This window comes from Malania oleifera, chromosome 10 (genome assembly GCF_029873635.1).
Source record: "Malania oleifera isolate guangnan ecotype guangnan chromosome 10, ASM2987363v1, whole genome shotgun sequence".
NCBI lineage: Eukaryota > Viridiplantae > Streptophyta > Magnoliopsida > Santalales > Ximeniaceae > Malania > Malania oleifera.
In genome coordinates, this window is record NC_080426.1 from 16,014,276 (window position 1) to 16,020,716 (window position 6,441).

Sequence of the window (6,441 nt, forward strand, 5' to 3'; positions counted from 1 at the left end):
TACCCTTGACTTAGCAACTTTCGTCGACGAATTGCGTGCTCGTCAACGAGGCCATATAGACAGCTCGTCAACGAGATGATGGCTTCATCGACGAGCCTGGGATTTTCGATTTTCTGAAACCCCTCGGCTTCTCCTCGTCGACGAACTCTGGATTCGTCGACGAGGCCAGCTTAATTTACATTTTTGCCCCTCTCTTAATTAATTAAACCCATATTTCATGGTTCGGGTTCTTACAAACTTCTTTGCTTCACCAAGATCTTTCATCTCAAACTCTTGATTTAACTGACTTTTCAACTTGTTGATTTCTTCCCCTATTTTTTGAAGCTATCAACATACCATCAACATACAAGAGTAAATATATAAAAGATCCATTTGTAGTCTGCGAAAATAAACACAATGATCATGTTTATTTCTGATATACTTCTGAGTCATCATAAACTGATGAAATCGTTTGTACCACTATCTTGGAGACTATTTTAAACCATACAACGATTTACCCAGTTTACATACCCAATTTTCTTTTCCAACAACCTGAAATCCATTTAACTAAGTCATATAGATTTTCTCTTCCAAATCACCATGTAAAAATGCAGTTTTTACATTGAGCTGAACTAGTTCATGATCAAATTGTGCTACCAAAGCCAACAAAATTCGAATGGAAAAATGTTTAACAACTGGAGAAAATACCTCATTATAATCAATGCCTTCCTTTTGTGCGTAGCCCTTAGTTACCAATCTAGCTTTGAAGCGAACATTATTTGCATATGGAAATCCTTCTTTTTTTACATAAACCCATTTGCAACCAATTGCTTTCTTACCCTTGGGCAGTTGGGCTAGCTCCCAAATCTGATTCTGATGAAGAGACTGCATTTCTTCATCCATCGCTCTTTTCTACTTGTTTGATTCAGAGTTCCTTATTGCTTCTTTGACAGTGTAAGGAACATTATCATCCATAACTGGAAGTGCATAGGCCACCATATCAGTATACCGAGCAGGTTTTTGAATTTCTCATCTTGGCCTCTAAGAAACAATTGATTCTTGTTGCTGTGAAGATTCTCGAATTGAAATCTCCTCTTCTTGTACATTATTTTCCACCGTAACTGGAGAGTTACCTTGTGTAGTCTCATTTCTCACCGGGTTTCCCAAAATTGTCTCAACCTCCACTTGTTGTTGAGTACCACTGGTCTTCTCTTCAACTCGTGATTCCTTGCGTATTGTTTTCTTCATAATCACAAGTTCATCAAAAGTCATATCCTTGCTTAAAATCTTTTTTTTTTTTTTGTCTCTAGACGCCAAAGATGATATCCTTTGACCCCTGCACTAATCTCCAAGAATATTGCTTTCTTGACTCGTGGATCCAACTTAGATTCTTTAACATGATAATAAGTCATAGTACCAAATACATATAAAGAATCATAATCACTAGCAGGCTTTCCAGACCATACCTCATTGGGTGTTTTTCCCCTATTGCAGATGATGGTAGACGATTGATGAGATGACACGTATATCTAACAACTTCAGCCTAAAACCTTTTGTCTAACTTAGCGTTAGACAACATACATTGAACTTTTTCCAACAAAGTCCGATTCATGCACTCTGTCACCTCATTCTGCTGTGGTGTATCTCGAACTATAAAGTGTCAAGCAATACCTTCATCCTGATATACTTTCATAAACGAGTCACTCGTGTATTCACCACCATTATTTGATCTGAGCCGTTTAATCTTTTTGCCAGTTTGAGTTTCAACTAATTTTTTCCACTTAAGGAAAATATCACACACTTCATTTTTATGCTACATAAAATATGCCCAAACTTTTTTGTAAAAATCATTAACAAAAGTGACAAAATAATGCATACCACCCAACGAAGGCGTTTTTGTGGGGCCCTCTACATCTGTATGGATGTAGTCTAAAATACCTTTAGTATGGTAGATTGTAGTGCCAAATTTCACTCTAGTCTATTTTTTCAGAATGCAGTGCTCACAAAATTCAAGTTTGCACACATTTGCACTCTTTAACAAACCTCGCTTAGCTTATTGTTGCAAATATTTTTCTCATGCATGTGCTAATCGCATATGTCATAACCTGGTTGTATCTGAACCTGCATCTTTATTCGAAACAATAGCTGCTGAGTCAATAATTGTACTACCTTGTAAATAATATAAGTTATTTTTCCTTATTCCTTTCATCACCACCAGTGTACCTGATTTAATCTTTAAGGTTCCATCTTTCAAAGTGATAGTGAACCCTTTAGATTCTAAGGCACCTAATGAAATCAGATTATTCTTTAGGCTTGGAACATACCTAACATCAGTCAAGGTCTTAATAGTTCCATCTTGACATTTCAACTGTATTGATCCTATTCCAGTTGTTTTACAAGTATTATCATTTCCCATAAAATAACCCCACCATCTAATTCTTAAAAATTAGAAAACCATTCCCTATTGGAACACATGTGATAGGAACAACTATAATCCAAAATCCACTCACCAAAATAATGTGACGAAGATGTTCCAACAAGAGAAAAATCTGACTCACTTCCATCATCATTGCATTAGAATGTGCTTTGCCCTTATTCTTCTGCTGTAATTTAGGGCAATATTTCTTTCAATGCTCTCTCTCACGACAAAAGGCACATTCATCTTTAGCAGGTCTCCCACGAGATTCACTCCTCCCATGAGATTTACTCCTCCTTCCAGGCATACAACTCTAAGAACGTCCCCTTATTGTTAGTGATTCTGCTGTTTCCTTATGGACCCTCTGATCCTTTTTTCTACATTCAGTACTAATCAATGTAGTACAAACAACATCATAAGTAACTTTATCTTTCCCATACAATAAAGTGGTGGTCAGATGTTCATAATCATCAGGGAAAGAATTCTGTAACAATATGACTTTATCCTCATCTTTCACCTTTTCATCCAAATTTAACAAATCGGCCAAAATTTTATTGAAAGCATTTATGTGGTCATTAATCAAAATACCTGATTGATATTGGAAGAGAAAAATTTCTTTTTCAAATAGAGCTGATTTTCTAGACTCTTGATCATAAATGTATCTTCCAATGTCTTCCACAATTTCTTTGCAAATGTCTCCCTTATAACACAATATTTCTAATTTTTAGCGAGACACAAACGAATCGTACCACACACCTGACGATTGATCTTTTCCCAATCTATGTCACCCATATCTGCTGGTTTATCATCCAAAATAATATCTAATTCTTCCTGATACAAGATGTCCATCACCTCACATTGCCACATACCAAAATTATTGGTACCATCAAATTTATCCACCTCAAATCAAGCATTAGCTATCGTCTTCAATGATGATGTCGAAGCCGAAGGGGTTGGAGTTCGTGTGGACAGAATTTATTCTACTGCTGCACTAGTTTCTGCCATCTTCTATATATTCAATAGCAACCAACAAAGAAAAAGGCCTAGGATGAATAGTACGTACCAATTGTGTCTACTCTATTTTATTCTATGAAATTTTACTTTGACCAGACCGACCTCCAGGGAGCGACTGAGCCGCAATGGTCTCTAAGCACTCGCTTAAACAAGGTCTTTTTTAGGCATCAAACGTGGAATCAAGGATCCTAATAGAGGAACACCTCCGTATCGACAATATTCAACCTAGCGCTGATACCAATTGTTGTGCCGGGCACCCCACTTGTGTCAAAGACCAATACTACAAATATTGCTATTAAATATATAAAAAAGTAAAACAATGTAGAAACTAATAATAAAAATAGTAAAAAGAACAAGACAAGAAGTTAACGAGGTTTGGTATAGAGTTACCTACGTCCTCGGCCGCCGACGATCAATACACTACTTCTTGATAAAGTACAACTTTGAGGTGTGTTTTACAAATGGAGAGTTGAGATCTTTATATACCTTTAACCTCAAGTCCAAAAAACACTTCTTTCCAATGTGGGACAAATAATACAAAAAATTCAAAACAACTTTTTATACCAATGTGGGACAAAAACAACAAAGTGTTACGAACCCCTACCAAATCACTCCATAAGGGTCTTCTAGCCACGATAGAGTGGAGTCCATAGATGAAACTCACTATGAAGCAATTAGAAGAGATTTGACATTTAATATTGCAATGAATGGCTTGTTTATTACAATCAATAATCTGCATATGGACTCTTTGAGGGTTCCATAACACTAGAATTCTCCCAGCATCATGACAATTAAAGTTGTTAAATTGACTCCAATTCTGCAACTTCTTATTCATCATATTTGCTAGCTTATCCATCAATAATTTAGTTTCAAGAATACCAAACACATCAATATTATGTTTTCTAATGGAGGTGATAACTCCATTTTGTTTAAAGGGATTGTTTAACCTGGCCCCTTATATTCCAAGTAGCTATCTTCATGTTCTAGTGTAGGGGGTTAAACAATCCTGGCACGGGGAGGTGATAACTCCATTTGAGGGTTCCATAACACCAGAATTCATATAGAGGACTTTTTTAGGGTTCCATAACACCAGAATTCTCCCAGCATCATGACAATTAAAGTTGTTAAATTGACTCCAATTCTGCAACTTCTTATTCATCACATTTGTCAACTTATCCATCAATAATTTATTTTTTAGAATACCAAACACATCAATATTATGTTTTCTAATGGAGGTGATAACTCCATTTTGTTTAAGGGGATTGTTTAACTCGGCCCCTTATATTCTAAGTAGCTATCTTCATGTTCTGGTATAGGGGGTTAAACAATCCTGACACGGGGAGGTGATAACTCCATTTGAGGGTTCCATACCACCAGAATTCACAGAGAGGACTTTTTGAGGGTTCCATAACACCAGAATTCTCCCAGCATCATGACAATTAAAGTTGTTAAATTGACTCCAATTCTGCAACTTCTTGTTCATCACATTTGCCAGCTTATCCATCAATAATTTAGTTTCAAGAATACCAAACACATCAATATTATGTTTTCTAATGGAGGTGATAACTGTGATACCCCATGGATGAAAGACTTAAAAAGATTAGATGTTACTACCCATATCAATAAGGTGCACCTTTCTTTTTAGGAGCTTTTCCATAAGAACTCCACAGTTAAGCGTGCTTGGCTTGGAGCAATATTGGGATAGGTGACCTCCTGAGAAGTTTTATCAGGAAGTGTATAAGTGAGGACAAAACACATTGAAAAGGACACGTGTTGGTTTGTGGAGCCAGTCATTAGTCCGATAAGGCACGCCCCCTGCTGTCTGGTCCAGGTGGAGGAAGAGAGACATAGTGCTCCCTGATAGACCCAGGTTGGGCCGTTACAAATGGTATCAGAGCCAACACCCAGCTGAAAGTGTGATGAGATTCACATCGCCTGGGTTTGGAAATGTGGGTTCACAACGAGGACGTTACGTTCTATAAGTGGGGGAGAATGTGATGCCCCATAAATGAAAGACTTAAAAAGATTAGATGTTACTACCCATATCAACAAGGTGCACCTTTTTTTTTCAGGAGCTTTCCCATAAGAACTCCATAGTTAAGCGTGCTTGGCTTGGAACAATATTGAGATGGGTGACCTCCTAGGAAGTTTTCTCAGGAAGTGTATAAGTGAGGACAAAACACATTGAAAATGACACGTGTTGGTTTGTGGGGCCAGTCATTAGTCTGATAAGGCACGCCCCCTGCTGTCTGGTCCAGGTGGAGGAAGAGAGACATAGTGCTCCCTGGCAGACCCAGGTTGGGGCGTTACAAATGGTATCAGAGCCAACACCCAGCCGAAAGTGTGATGAGATTCACATTGTCTGTGTTTGGAAAAGTGGGTTCACAACAAGGACGTTACGTTCTATAAGTGGGGGAGAATGTGATAACCCATGGATGAAAGACTTAAAAAGATTAGATATTACTACCTATATCAACAAGGTGCACCTTTCTTTTCAGGAGCTTTCCCCTAAGAACTCCATAGTTAAGTGTGCTTGGCTTAGAACAATATTTGGATGGGTGACCTCCTAGGAAATTTTCTCAAGAAGTGTATAAGTAAGGACAAAACATATTGAAAAGGACACGTATTGGTTTGTGGGGCTAGTCATTAGTTCGATAAGGCACGCCCCCTGCTGTCTGGTCTAGGTGGAGGAAGAGAGACACAGTGCTCCCTGGCAGACCCAGGTTGGGGTGTTACAATAACTCCATTTTCCAAGTGGCTACCCATTTTCTATTGGAATGATGTCTTTCTAGGTAAATTTTGTGAAGCAACTAAAAGACTTTTCATCTGTTCAAGTGACTTGATATAATTTTTAACAACTCTCTTCGTCTATCTTATGCACAAAAAGGACTCAAGCCTTCTCTTCCTTGTGTTGCCTACACCTCCGCGAGCCTCCTTCCCCACTAATTCTCAACAAAAATGAATGAATGCAAGTCCTTCACTCCGCCAAGTATTTATTACCTTCATCGCCTCCATTAGTCCCTCGTATCTCT